At 39.1% G+C, this 14,139-nt stretch overlaps 1 long non-coding RNA gene and 1 pseudogene across 1 annotated transcript; both read left to right on the forward strand.

Moving 5' to 3' along the window:
• Positions 1 to 463: 463 nt before the first annotated feature.
• LOC113229248 lies at positions 464 to 11,310 on the forward strand (annotated as a pseudogene).
• On the forward strand, positions 1,542 to 2,369 carry LOC113229271. The gene is made up of 3 exons (XR_003310396.1): positions 1,542 to 1,649; positions 1,812 to 1,917; positions 2,008 to 2,369. It is a non-coding gene; the product is annotated as an uncharacterized LOC113229271 (long non-coding RNA).
• Positions 11,311 to 14,139: the final 2,829 nt, after the last annotated feature.

The raw sequence follows: 14,139 nt of genomic DNA on the forward strand, positions 1-14,139 counted from the left end.
AAAAAAATGAAATTTGTAGAAGAGTAAGAAATCTGTTTACTCTCAGCGGTAAAGGGAGATTCAGAATCCTACCAACATCTCTGCGGCATGAAACTTGGATGTATTCTGGAGCACCGTATTACCACATTGCAGAATAAATAAAAAAAAAACAAATCCATCTAAATCGCTAAGACATTCACGTGCTGGTTGCCGTTATGCCTGTCAGTTGACAGCTAATAAGGCAACTCGCTTAACTGATCCGCTATGAACTGGAAAGAATGGGTCTTTACAGTCCGTAGCGGATCGGCTATCACTCGGGTCTCGCGGTGTTGTCGAAGTTAAACGGGATCCGGGACCTGTAGCTTGAGACGATGGACAGCGTAATAAAAAGAGACCAGTAGGTATAAAAAAGTCTTCCCTATAACTTTATCAAGTTTATATTGTTATATATGCGGTTATATACATGTGTGTGTAGCTGCGGCCACCGTCCTCACTTTATAAGAATAAAGAGTGCGTTACCAGCCGGTGTTTGTCTCACTCGTTCCCCGTGCTCCCATACTTATCAGTGGCGACGAGTACCCACATTAGTTTTGTAAAAATGTCAAGTGCTCATTTTGGAATTTTGCCTACTTTTGATCACAATTTGCAGTCATGGAAGACGTATAAAAATAGATTGTGCCAGTGGTTCATTGCGAACGGCATTAGTGCAACGTCGGATTCGACAGGGGGAAAAAGACGAGCGATTTTGCTGAGCGCACTCACCGAGAGCTCATACAAGCTTGCGGCGAACTTGGCGCTGCCCAAGGAGGTCGACGACGTGCCCTACACTGATATCATCAACTTGTTCGATGAACATTTCACGCCGAAGCGTGTAGGGTTTTGTGAAAGGCACAATTTTTACAGCGCAACGCAATTACAAAACGAGTCTTACCCGCAATGAATAGAATAGAATAGAATAGAATAGAATAGAATAGAATAGAAGTCGTTTATTACTACGCCACAAAAATATACACAGTAATAAAATGAAGACAAAAAAAAAGATGAAGCTACATTAAAACAAAAAATTAAAATAAAAATAACTGGAAAAAAAAGGAATAAAAATAACATCATACACATCAACAAAGCAAACATGAAATATTTAACACAATTAGACTAAGTGTCATGTGCGCGGCTGTGGCGTAAGTAACAGGATCCCACTCAGCTATTGTCACCACCGACGAAAGGCTGTGACGCTGATTTTCAGTGGGCCCTAAAACCGAGTGAGTACCGGACGTGTGTGTCGCGAATATACGAGTAAACTTAAATAAATTACATAATTATTTCTATAATGTGGTGTGTTGTGTTCAGTTGTATGTATAGAATATTTAAATAAAGATTTTGATACATATATAAAGTGATAAGTGTATGTAGTGTAGTGTCCAACATTTACAACAGACAAAATAGATCTTATTTAGTTTAAAATGAAACCGATTGTGAGATTTGTTTCACGTGTACTACGCAAGAAGAGAGGGTAGGCGCGCGGGAGGGGTCCCCGGCTTACGAGCACGGGATACTGATTTCACGAGCCAGCAAAAGTGCAGCACACTCCATTGTAAACACTAAACAGGTTTTGTCATGCGTCGTAGGTAATTAGCTCGCATAATAGCGTACAGTCTCCTATACCATAAGAGGTACGTACTAATCTGTATAACTGATAAACTTTACAGGTTATCATGAATAATCTTATTGCATAATGAATTGTATATTGAATAAAAGTTTTAAAAAAATTAAATGATAATTGATTAATAAAAGATTAACAATGAAAAATAGTAATAATTAATAACAATTTTCAGGGAAAATAAACAATCAAATTTATTATTTATATCGCTTGCCCTATCCCGCATAACAATGATGACGATGTCCGCCGCGCACCCATGCCATAAGTCGAATAACAGTGCGGTAAGTGCCCATGTAAACTTATACGGTTTTTTTTTTAATGTCTAAAAGATATTGTTTATATTTGCTTTTAAACGTGTGCACTGATTGCAGACTACGGAGCGGCGGCGGCAGCAGTACATTCCATATCTTTGCTGCGGCGAATTTGAAACTGCCGCGGAACGCGGCGGTGCAACAGCGCGGCAGGACTAGCGACCAAGCTGACGCTCTGGTGAACGCTGCTTTCACGTCGCGGGACCACACCAACTCCTCAGCCAGATAAGACGGGACTCTGTATTTTATAACCCCAAAGAGAAGTGTAGCCAAGTGCAGATCTCTTCGCGTTTTCATTTTTAAAATATTAGCGTCGTTTATGTAAGGGGTTACGTGCGTGCGTGGTGGTATATTAAAATAAAACCTTGCGCAGGCGTTCTGCACACGTTTTATTATTTGTTGTGTGGGCTTCAACAGCCGCGATCCATACACCACATCCATATAATTAAATTGTGGGCAATGGGCAGCTAGACTGCGAGGTCTCGCAGCGCATTGTAATTTTTTAAATATTGAAGAAGCGCTGCGTGACCGTTTTGTAATGGGCATGCTACCGAGTGGTGAAAAAGAAAAAATATACGCTCAAGACATAACTCAGCTAACTTTATCCAAAGCAGTGGAACTCGCCGAGAACATTCGATGCGCGCGGGCAAGCGACGCCCGCCGCCGCGACCGCCGCCGGGCCCTATGGAGGCCCTGCTACAGCGCCCGCCGATCAGCTGTTCAAATTAAGTGCGAAGTGAGCCAAAAAGTGAACCGGTTAAATCCAAGTGCACAGCGTGCGGGTCTACCTTTCATAGTGTCTCAACATGTCGTTTCGCGAAGTATGTGTGCAAAAAGTGTAATAAAAAAGGACATCTGCGTAGGATGTGTAAACAAGTGAATTATATGAACACATATACGGAGGACGAGGACGGTAACGGTGATGACGGTGAGTTATTTCACATACGATCTGTTAGGGGTGAACCTATGGTCGAATCGGTAAGAGTAAACGGCATAATATTAACATTTGAAATTGACGGTGGATCAGCTGTAACGGTTATATCTGAAGTTATGTATAAAATGCATTTCAAAAACGTGCCATTGTCACCTACTAGAAAAAGGTTAATAACTTGCTCGGGAGACCGATTAATTTGTATGGGCAGTTTATTATTATCAGTGGAATTTGCAGGTAGCATTCGCTGCACTAAACGTGTTTGTCGTGCGTAACGGCGGTCCGCCACTACTGGGCCGCGACTTTTTGCGTTTAAATTGCAATTAATGCCTGTTAATTACTGTAATGGGTTAGATATTACTATTGAAAGGTTTCAGCAGCAATATCCGCTCTTATTCTCGAATACATTAGGATTGTTTAATAAATATAAAGTAAACTTAAAAGTAAAAGAAAATGCGCAACCGGTATTTCTCAAGACTCGTCCTATTGCTTTTTCCCTACGCGAGGCCGTCGGAAAAGAAATTGACCGATTGGTCAACTTAGGAGTTCTTCAACCGATAGAACATTCTGAATATGCCTCACCTATAGTCCCAGTTTTAAAGAAAAACGGTACGGTACGGTTATGTGCCGACTACTCCGTTAGTATTAATAATATAAGTCTACCTGTTAGCTACTTTGCGAGCAGTCGTGCCAATAAGCCAATCCTTGTACGCTTAACGCGGAAATCCATCGGTTCTCAAACTTTTGTAAGATTTCGCTATGTCTTTTTGTGGCATATGTAATGAAGATGTTGGTGACGGAGTACATTGCACATCCTGCGACCAGGTGCTACATTTTCATTGTGCAGGCATAACCGAGGGAGGCTACAGAAAACTGGGCGCTGATAGGAAACAAGCTTGGAAATGCGGCAAGTGTAAACTAACAGGCCAGAGATCGCCACAACCCACCGGAGAAGCAGCCATTATGGCAGAACTTAAAGCCTTGTCTGTGAAACTTGCTCCCCTGGACTCGCTTACTGCTGAGGTCAAAGCACTACGTGCCGAAATATCTGAGCTAAGAGCACAGGTCACCCTAACTAATACGTCAATAAAGGAATTTAATGACAGATGTGAGAAGATTGAAGACCGTCTTGCGCAAGTTGAAGGAGTTGGAGACCGGGTGACCATCCTTGAAGCTGAACTAAGCAAAGTTATATGTGAAGCAAACGATAAATATCAATTTTCTCGCATGAACAACGCAGAGATAAAAGGCATCCCTCAGTCCCAGAACGAGAATTTATTAGATATTATTAGCTCAGTTGGGTCTAAAATAAATTATCCCATAAATAGATCTCAGATGAACTTTGTTACCAGAGTTCCGAGGAAGGATAACACCCAACCAAAACCCATAATCGTGGCGTTTATTAGCCGATACGTGAAAGAGGATTTTGTTGCAGCTGCGAGAGCGAAATCAAGGGAAGTGAAGCTCAATGCTAGTATATTTGGTTTCAAATCAAATAACATGGTTTTCGTCAACGATCACTTGACACCGTCAAATAAGGATTTGCTCACCAAGGCGAAGAAAATCGCCAAAGACAAGGGGTTTCTCTATTCTTGGGTAAAACACTCCAAAATATATTTGAGGAAAAACGACACGTCCCCAGTTATACAGGTCAAATCAGAGAAGGACTTAATGAAAATTGTTTAAGTGAGTTTTGTATTTTTAAAGTGCGTGCTATTTATGTGTCCGAACTTGATATAATGTTGTTTTTATTTATATTTTTAATCGTCAACAGTTTGAGCATCTCCGGTAGTTGCTGTGTGAGTATTGAATTTCTTCTAAAGTTGTGTCTTCCTTGTTCAGAAACATTTAAACTGAGTAGTCGCTGTGCTAACGCTTCATGCCTGTATTTTACAACATACTGCTGTGGGCCTATTGTACTAGCGTTGAAAATTGTCTGTAGGATGGTACCGCTTAATACCTTTAATGTGATAAAGTCATTAGTTAATGACCCTATTGTTATGCTTATTGAATATACAAAGTGCATGTTATTTGAATTGAAATTTTGTGTCGCACTGTGTTTAAATGTGCGTGGGTATCTTTTAATTAATTTATTTTTTTCGGTTGTACTATCGTTTTCTTTTATTTTTTATTTGAATATTTTCGGTAATTTGTATGTTTTTAAGTATAAGTTAAATTATTGCGTAATACGTGAAATAGTATTAAATATTTACTTATTTTTTATACATTCTCGGTTCGATAGACTGATTTTAGAAATTTTTAGTTTAAATATAAGGGTTATACTTTAAAAATATACTACCAAAACGCCAGGGGATTACGTAAGAAGGTCAGTGAATTCTACAGAAACGTGTGTTTAAGTAATTACGATGTTATATGTATTTCGGAGACGTGGTTGTTGGATGGCATTATGGATAGTGAATTATTTGATGGTAGATACCTTGTCTTTCGACGCGATCGTGACTATGTTAGGTTAGGCCAAACTTTAGGCGGCGGAGTATTGATGGCAGTGAGGCACGACCTTGCCGTTATATGCATGCCTGAATGGAACAGTTCAGCGGAGGACATCTGGATTACTATTTTAATTAAATGTAAGAGGCCTGCGACAACTTTTAAAATGCATATTTGTACATTGTACTTATGTCGGGAAGAGGGTGGTAACTCATATAAGGAACAATTATGCAATTTTTCTGATAATCTTAGTAAAATAATTTACAGTCACCCGTTAGACAAATTTGTTGTTGTGGGTGATTTTAATTTCGGTAATGACGTGCAATGGTTAAGGTCAAATGGGGAAGCCGTAATGCTACCGGCCAACTATGCTGCTGGTTATTTATCTGATTTCTTTGATCTCATTGACACATGTAATTTAAGTCAGTTTAATGGTGAATTTAATCATAATAATAGGGTGTTGGATTTAGTGTTTTCTAATGGAATATTAAACGTAAAAAATTGTATCAAACCATTGGTCCCGGAGGATTTTCATCACAAATCCCTTGATATATATGCTGAATTTGTTCATATTCACGAATTGAAACAGTTGGGCCAAATGAAGTATATTTACAATCGAGGTGACTATTCTGCAATTTCAGCCGAGCTTAGTAAAATTAATTGGAGTCAGTGTTTAAGTACAGGCTCATTAGATGACGCGGTGGCCTATTTATATAAAAAAATATATGAGCTTCGTGACCAACATATACCTCGTAAATTGATTAAATCCAACTCTTACCCGCCATGGTACAATTCTAGTCTCATAAAAGCTTTGAAAGAAAAATCTAAATACCATTCTAAATATAAGACGTACGGTAACTTATCTGATTACCAATCTTTTTCTACACTGCGGAAAAGGGTCTTCGATCTTGAGAGGGACTGCTTTGAAAAGTACATTCAACACATCGAATCTTCAATTGTAGAGAACCCCAAAGCATTTTGGACGTTTGTAAAAATGAAAAGGAACAACTCGACTTTTCCTAGTGTAATGAATTACAAATCTGTGAGCGCTGACACTGGTGAAGATATAAGTAACCTATTTGCGGAGTACTTTCTTGAGACTTTCTTCGTGACTGGCCAATCGACGTGTTGCACTGTCAACATGAACTACGATAACGTTCTATGTAGCATAGGCGATATTCAAATTAATGCAATCAAGGTACATGATCTTTTAAAATCACTCGATTTAACAAAGTCGGGGGGACCTGATTTGATTCCTCCACTTTTAATTGTAAAATGTGCCGAAAGTTTGGCGGTTCTATTGAGTCTGTTGTACGGGCGATCATTGTCTGAGGGAATTGTACCTAAACTGTGGAAATCTGCCTTCATCACACCGGTCCATAAGAAAGGGAATAGATGTAATGTGGAAAACTATCGTCCCATATCCAAATTGTGTCTATTTGCCAAGGTATTGGAAAGGTTAGTTTATATAGAAGTTTATTCTAGTTTACAAAATTCATTTAGTGACGATCAACATGGTTTTCTTAGCCAACGTTCCACATCCTCAAACCTGATTATTGCAAACGATTTCATTACTAGTGGGATGGAAAGAGGAGCACAGGTTGATGTAGTATACACTGATTACAAAAAATGTTTTGACCGAATAGACCATTGTATATTGCTTTCTAAACTTCAAGCAGCAGGCATACATGGTAACTTGTATCGTTGGTTTGCGTCCTATATTGATAATCGTAATCAGGCTGTAGTCTTACGGCGTTTTTTGTCACAGTGGACTAAGATACCTTCTGGTGTACCCCAGGGGTCAATTTTGGGTCCACTTTTATTTATTATTTTCATAATGGACATTATGCTTTTTGGACATTATTAAGAAATGCTTTCGTTATTCAAAATCTGTACTTTTCGCAGATGATATGAAAATCCTAAAGGTTATCAACAATTCATCTGTATCCGTGATCTGCAGGAAGATCTCTTGCGGTTCGAACAATATTGCATTACGAATAAATTAGACCTAAATGTAACTAAGTGCTTCTGTATGACTTTCTCTCGTAAAAATAACAAAATAGAATCTAAATATATACTCCATAATCACAATTTAACTAGAGTCAATAATATTAAGGATTTGGGTGTCATACATGATAGTAAATTAATCTTTAAAGATCATATTGATCATATTGCAAGTAAGGCTTCAAAGGCCCTCGGGTTCGTTATCCGTATGTCCAACGATTTGAAATCTTTGAAAACTATTAAAGTTTTGTACTGCGCCTTCGTGCGTAGTCATCTTGAGTACGCTTCCTGTGTATGGAATCCCCAATACAACATCTATATCACGCGATTAGAGAATATACAAAAAAGATTTTTGCGATTTCTTGATTTTAAGACCAGACAACAGTCCGTGGATTACGAACACCGTTGCAAGCGGTATCATTTTCTGCCTCTTCAAGTGCGTCGTGAAGTGAATGATCTTTGTTTTCTATCCAAATTGGCTAATGCTGGCATTGACTGTCCGGAATTATTGTCTAAAATCGGTCTCCGTACTAACTCATTGACTTTGCGGAGTCGCCCGTTGCTTCACATTCCCATAGCTCACACAAATTATAGACAAAACACATTCATGATACGCGGCTGTAGTACCTATAACAGGTATGACACTGAATATGACTTTGATTTGTTTGAAACAAGCACAGCAACTATTCGAAGAACTATAACTTTGAATTATTTTGGACGGTATTAATTGCAGGTGTGCTCAAGCTGCATATTTCGTTATGTGTACATCATTGTTTAATTTACTATAATGGCTTAACATTGCAAAATTTTCCGGTTTTTCTTTTCTTTTCTTTGGTCTGTATAAATAGTAAACTATAAATAAAGCTCTTAATTTGCTATTTTTGATATGCATAAGTGGAGGTTTGTAATAGGCTCTTTGATGTTGTTTAGTTTGTATTTTATATTTTGTATTAATAGCTGTAAACCTTCCTAAAATAAATAAATAAATAAATAAATAAACAGCTGTTAGTCGAGCATTACCCACTTCCTACAGTGAATGAATTGTTTTCTAAACTGTACGGAGGCGAGAGATTTGAAGAGAACTGCCCTCGTGGCCGAACGGTTACCATACCGGACTGCCACGCAGAGGTCCCCGGGTTCGATTCCCGGGCCGGGAGAAATATTTGTATGGCCTACATTTATTTCTCTCGTGAGTTTGGGTGTAATTTGTGGTTGTCTATGTGTGTGTCCATGGCACCCGCGACACAGGGTTTCCCTAGTGCGGGGCTATGTTGAGTGTGTGCGTTATTATTTACGAAATTAGATCTGTCTATGGCGTACAACCAATTCGAGTTGGACGAGCAATCTCAGAATTTAACGTGCATTAACACGCATCGGGGCTTGTACAAATTTACAAGATTGGTGTTCGGGCTGGCGAGCGCGCCAGCTGTGTTTCAGCGTGCCTTGGAGTGTGTGTTGGCAGGCCTGGATGGCGTGCTCTGCCTACTCGACGACGTGCTCGTCACGGGTCGTGACACCGCTGAACACCTCACTCGCTTAAATGTAGTATTGCAACGTTTACAAGAAGCGGAATTAGTTTTGCAACGTGAAAAGTGTGAATTTTTTAAAGAAGAAATTAGCTATTTAGGCTACATTATTAACCGAGAGGGATTAAAAAAATCACCTGAAAAGGTAAAGGCTATAGTAGATGCGCCGGTGCCGACAAATCTCAATCAGCTGCAATCTTTTTTAGGACTAAGTAATTATTATAGGAATTTTGTGCCGTCGGCTTCAATTATACTCAGCCCTTTGTATGATTTATTAAAAAAAGGTAAGAAGTGGGAATGGACTGACGAACATAATAATGCTTTTCAAAAAATTAAAAGTTGCTTAGTATCAGACCAGGTTTTCACACATTTTAACCCAAACGCAAAATTGATTTTGACCGTAGACGCGTCCCCAACTGGGTTGGGCGCGGTTTTGTCATTAGAAGGCGCCGACGGCGTCGAGCGGCCGGTTGCGTTTGCCTCGCGCACCCTCAACGCCGCCGAAAAACGTTATGCACAAATACAAAAGGAGGCGACCGCTATCATTTACGGCGTTCGTCGCTTTCACCAGTACTTGTATGCCCGGTCAAAACCGTTTGTGCTTCGAACGGATCACAAGCCCCTTATTTCCATATTTGGTCCACATAAAGGTATCCCTGAAGTTACAGCAAACAGATTGCAAAGATACGCGCTATTTCTAAGTGGTTACAATTACGTAATAGAGTACGTTCGCAGCACAAACAACAGTGCGGACTACTTGTCGCGCGCTAGCCTGCCCGAGTGTACCGACGCCGCGCCGTGCCGAGCGGCGCGCGCGCCGATCCTGTTGCCGCCGCGCCCGTCGACAGGGCTACGTATGTATGTTTTGTCTCGGATGCTGGTAGTATGCCTGTGACGGTTCATGAACTTAGGAAAGAAACTGAAAGGGACGCGATTCTAAATATTGTAAGTAGGTATGAAATGAACGGTTGGCCTAAAAAAATTTCAAATTTTCAATTGAAACCATATTATATGTGCAGAACGCAGCTAGCAGTTGAAAACGGCGTTATTATGAGAGGGCACAAGGCAGTAATACCAGAAACATTACGTAACCAGGTTCTGACAGAGTTACACACTTCCCATTTGGGAATAGTCAAAACAAAAGCTGAAGCTCGGTCTAGGTTATGGTTCCCGGGGATCGATGAGGCTTTGGAAAAATATTTAGGTTCGTGCGAAATATGTTTACAACTGCGGCCCTCCCCACCGCGCGCCTCGCCCGCGCCGTGGACGCGACCCGATCAACCGTTTGAAAGACTACACTTGGACTTTCTCGGCCGTTTGTACGGTCAAACGTATTTGGTGATAGTAGATGCGTACACTAAATGGCTAGAAGTGTATCCAATGAGCACGACAACTTCCACTGCCACTGTAGATAAATTATGTGAATTTATTTCTAGGTTTGGACCACCAAAAACTGTAGTTAGTGACAATGGCACCGCTTTTTGTTCCCAAGAATTTGCCAAATTTGGCGAAGTTAATATTATAAAGCATATTACTTCGCCAGCTTACCACCCAGCCAGTAATGGTCAGGCGGAGAGCTTTGTGAAAATTGGAAAAAAGGGTATAAAGTCAAGTATTATGTCGGGTAAAAGTGAAAAACAGAAGCGGGTAGTATTGCTAAGATATTTAATGGATTATCGAAATTCAGTCAATTCGAGCACAGGGTTCACTCCGTCACAGTTAGTGTTCGGCCGTAAATTGAGGTGTAGACTTGACCTGTCAAATCCGTCATCCACGTTAACGCCATCGTCTTCAATAATTAAAATACATGTTCAACCCCAACAGTGTTTACGATCTAGTGAATCCAAATCAAGTAATTTTAAAAAAGGAGAATTTATTTTATATAAAAAATATGTAAACAATGTTAAGTTTAGTTGGTATAAAGGGGTAATTGAAAAACGTATCGGAAGAGTTTTGTATCTAATTAAGGACTTACAAACTTCAATATTTGTAAAAAGACATAAAAATCAAATGATTAAATTCAAGGGAACGCTACGCGATCTAAGCGCGTGGGATCCTAACCCACCTGTGCAGAAGACTCTTCGTTGCCATCACCGCCACCCGGCGGCGACGGCATACTCATCCCCGCGGCCACCGTTGCCACATTCACCGTCTCCGTCAACATCGCTCGTTACTCCGCCCGCAGACTATCATTTGAGAGGAAGGGAAGGACAAACGGAAGATGGTGAATTCGAACACGCTTCCTTATCACCCGATAGCAGTGGAAAGCAATCACCGGTGACTGCTAGTGATTCGGAATTCCAAGAGGCAGAGTCATACTCTGATGTGGTGGCCGAGCCGGACATTGAGAGAGTTCCGTCTGACATTGAACAAATAAATGACCAACGCACAGATTGGCGGAACAGGCTACGTAGTCGTTCCAAATTCAACATAGATTATAAGAAATACTATTAGTACCATTGACTTTATGTAAGTCAATGATTAGTACCTAATTTTAATTATTAAAATAGAGGGAGGAATTGTTATATATGCTGTTATATACATGTGTGTGTAGCTGCGGCCACCGTCCTCACTTTATAAAAATAAAGAGTGCGTTACCAGCCGGTGTTTGTCTCACTCGTTCCCCGTGCTCCCATACTTATCATATTTAAAAATTGGGGGTACATTCACAGAAGTTGGTAGAACAGGGTATGTATTGGTTTAAGTTAAAACTGCGGCTGCTCTATTCCAAATCGTCATATGGTCAATTCTATGTAGGAAAATATCATGATCATAATTTGGTAATACGAATTCGAATGAATTTATACCGCGACGTATTCCGTTACGCGCGTTGTAGAATTTAATGGTATTCTCGCATAGTCACCGACGTTTTCTTTCGCGCATGACGCAATACAATCCTCGAAACAGTCCTCGAGAAGTACGAGTTAAAACTTCCGGAGAAAAAGTAAGCAGAAATATATATAGATGACTTCGCAAATCTCCATTCTAAAATAGACACAGGGAAAAAGGATAATACAATAATACGCAAGATTAGATTGAAACCTAAAATGTTGTATAAGAAATTTTCCGATACCACTCTTGTCAGGTTCGTGAGAGAGTGATACACAAGCCCAATTTTTGTATGCTTGCAAGTTATCAATTATTGTTATATTTGACAGTAAGTAAGTAAATTCTTTATTTTACTCAATAGAAAAGGTATTTATTTATTCGATCTATCTTATTGTAGTATAATAATAATAATAGTAATAATAACAACAAATGATTATAAAGTATGGCCGTCGTGTAGTCGTTTCGCACAACACGCTTTTAGGCACGGCATTGCCAGTGTCTTGTCATATCAAAATACTTTGTAACTTTGCTTAAGTAAAATTTTGCAAACACTTTCACAACGTGTGCCATGATTATAGTGTATACGATACGATAAGAGGGAAAGAGAGAAGTAAAATTTTGCTTTAATGGATTTCCAAGCTGATGCCAAGGAGATGGTATAAGGCTCCAAATGCCCTTTACCACTAAGAGGAGGCAGAGTCCTCTCTATTTCTTTAAACTATTTTTTTTAACTTTATGTTTATTTCTTAATTAATTACTTTAATAGCATCTTGCCCATGATGATTAAGTTAAATTAATAAATAATAACAAATGAAAATCATAGCTGGGAAATTTTGACATTTTTAATACGTCAGCTACGCTCTTATCGAAAATAACTTTTAACTCCAAAAACACACATGGAACGCGTAACACGGTTTAGCTCTTCACTTTTGTACGAGTAGATTAACGAGTTTTCCCTTGTGGTAATTCGTTTTTAGACAAAGAAGTGTATCACATGTTTGTTTTAAATAAGAACATCTAGATCAACTAAGTATAACTAGCGTAAACTTCAAACGAAATATATTTATTCGACAGCTGTAGAAAATTTTAAACAAAGTTTAGGTTTTTTTATAATATCAAGTGACGGAACAAACAAGTCGTGCGCCTGATGGTAAGCGACTCGCCTGTCTATAACAGTTACAGTGCCACTCCAAGCTTTAAATCGCAAAGATCTGAGGGGCGCTGCCATTTCATCAGCACCCTTTTACTTCAAAACCAGACAGAACATACCAATGCTGACATTACTGCTTCTCGGCAGAAATAGGTAAACTTCCCTGGATGAACTCTTTCACAAGGAGCTCTTCTGCAACTAAATACACATTTACTCTCGCTACTCTCGCTTGAGACGATTTAGTTTCCAAGTCATGGAAGCTTGCTAATGACCAAATTGTTCTCAAGTGTGGTACTTGAGGGAACCTGACATTTATAGGCCAATCTCAGTCTTAACCACACTCTGCTAAACTATGGAGAATGTACTTAACAACCTTAATTATCTCCTTAACTACCTTAACGACAAAGTCCTCTTTACTAACCGCCAGAACAAATTTTGCCGAGGTCGATTCATTTTGAGACCTTCTTGTGCAAGCCTGCTCTTGGCGTATGATGTTTTCTTTCAAATTCAATTTGTTTGCGTATATTTTAAAACACGTTTTCATCACGTTTTATTTGAAAAATTAAAACACGTTATCTTGAAAAATGTTTCGAATTGGTGCTTTCGACACTTTAAACACCGACGATGATAATATAGACAAAGAAAATTAAACACCATAGAAAGGAAAAGTTAAACTTATTACACACAGTTGTATTTTTAGGTATAATGTTATTTGCTGAATTGCAATGGAGTTCACAATTGTGTACAGTAAAAAACTATACGTTGAAACCAGTGTATTGTCTTGTTTGAGTTTTCACAGTTTGTTGGCGTACGCCATATTACGGAAAATGTCACTGACGTTAATATATACGCTGTCTTGCCAAAGCTTATATGACAATTCACAACTTAGGCCCTTTGACAATTCACAAATTTGGCTTTGAAAGGCAGGTATGAATAAATAACAGTGAAGTCACTGAGCTCACGCTACTTTTTAATGAAATATAGTGATAGACATCATATGAATTTGAATAGATATTTAAACGTAATTGATTGATAGTTTAAAGAGATCTAATTTGACATTATATTTATTTCTGTGCGCTTACATTCCATTTGATACATTCCAGTGACGCGATATCTAGTATAATATGATGACCAGGAGAATGTTGTTGAAATGTTGAATGTTGAACAAGAAATTGGAAGCGGAGCTCAATGAACTGAGGGCACTGACAGACAGGCTTCTTGAAGAACGCGATGTAATATGAAATGGAAATGCAGGCGCTCAAGACTTCACGTATGACATTAAAAGGGAAATTTGATGAAATTCG

The sequence above is a fragment of the Hyposmocoma kahamanoa genome, unplaced genomic scaffold, assembly GCF_003589595.1.
Source record: "Hyposmocoma kahamanoa isolate Upper Pololo Valley unplaced genomic scaffold, ASM358959v1 296, whole genome shotgun sequence".
Classification (NCBI taxonomy): Eukaryota; Metazoa; Arthropoda; class Insecta; order Lepidoptera; family Cosmopterigidae; genus Hyposmocoma; species Hyposmocoma kahamanoa.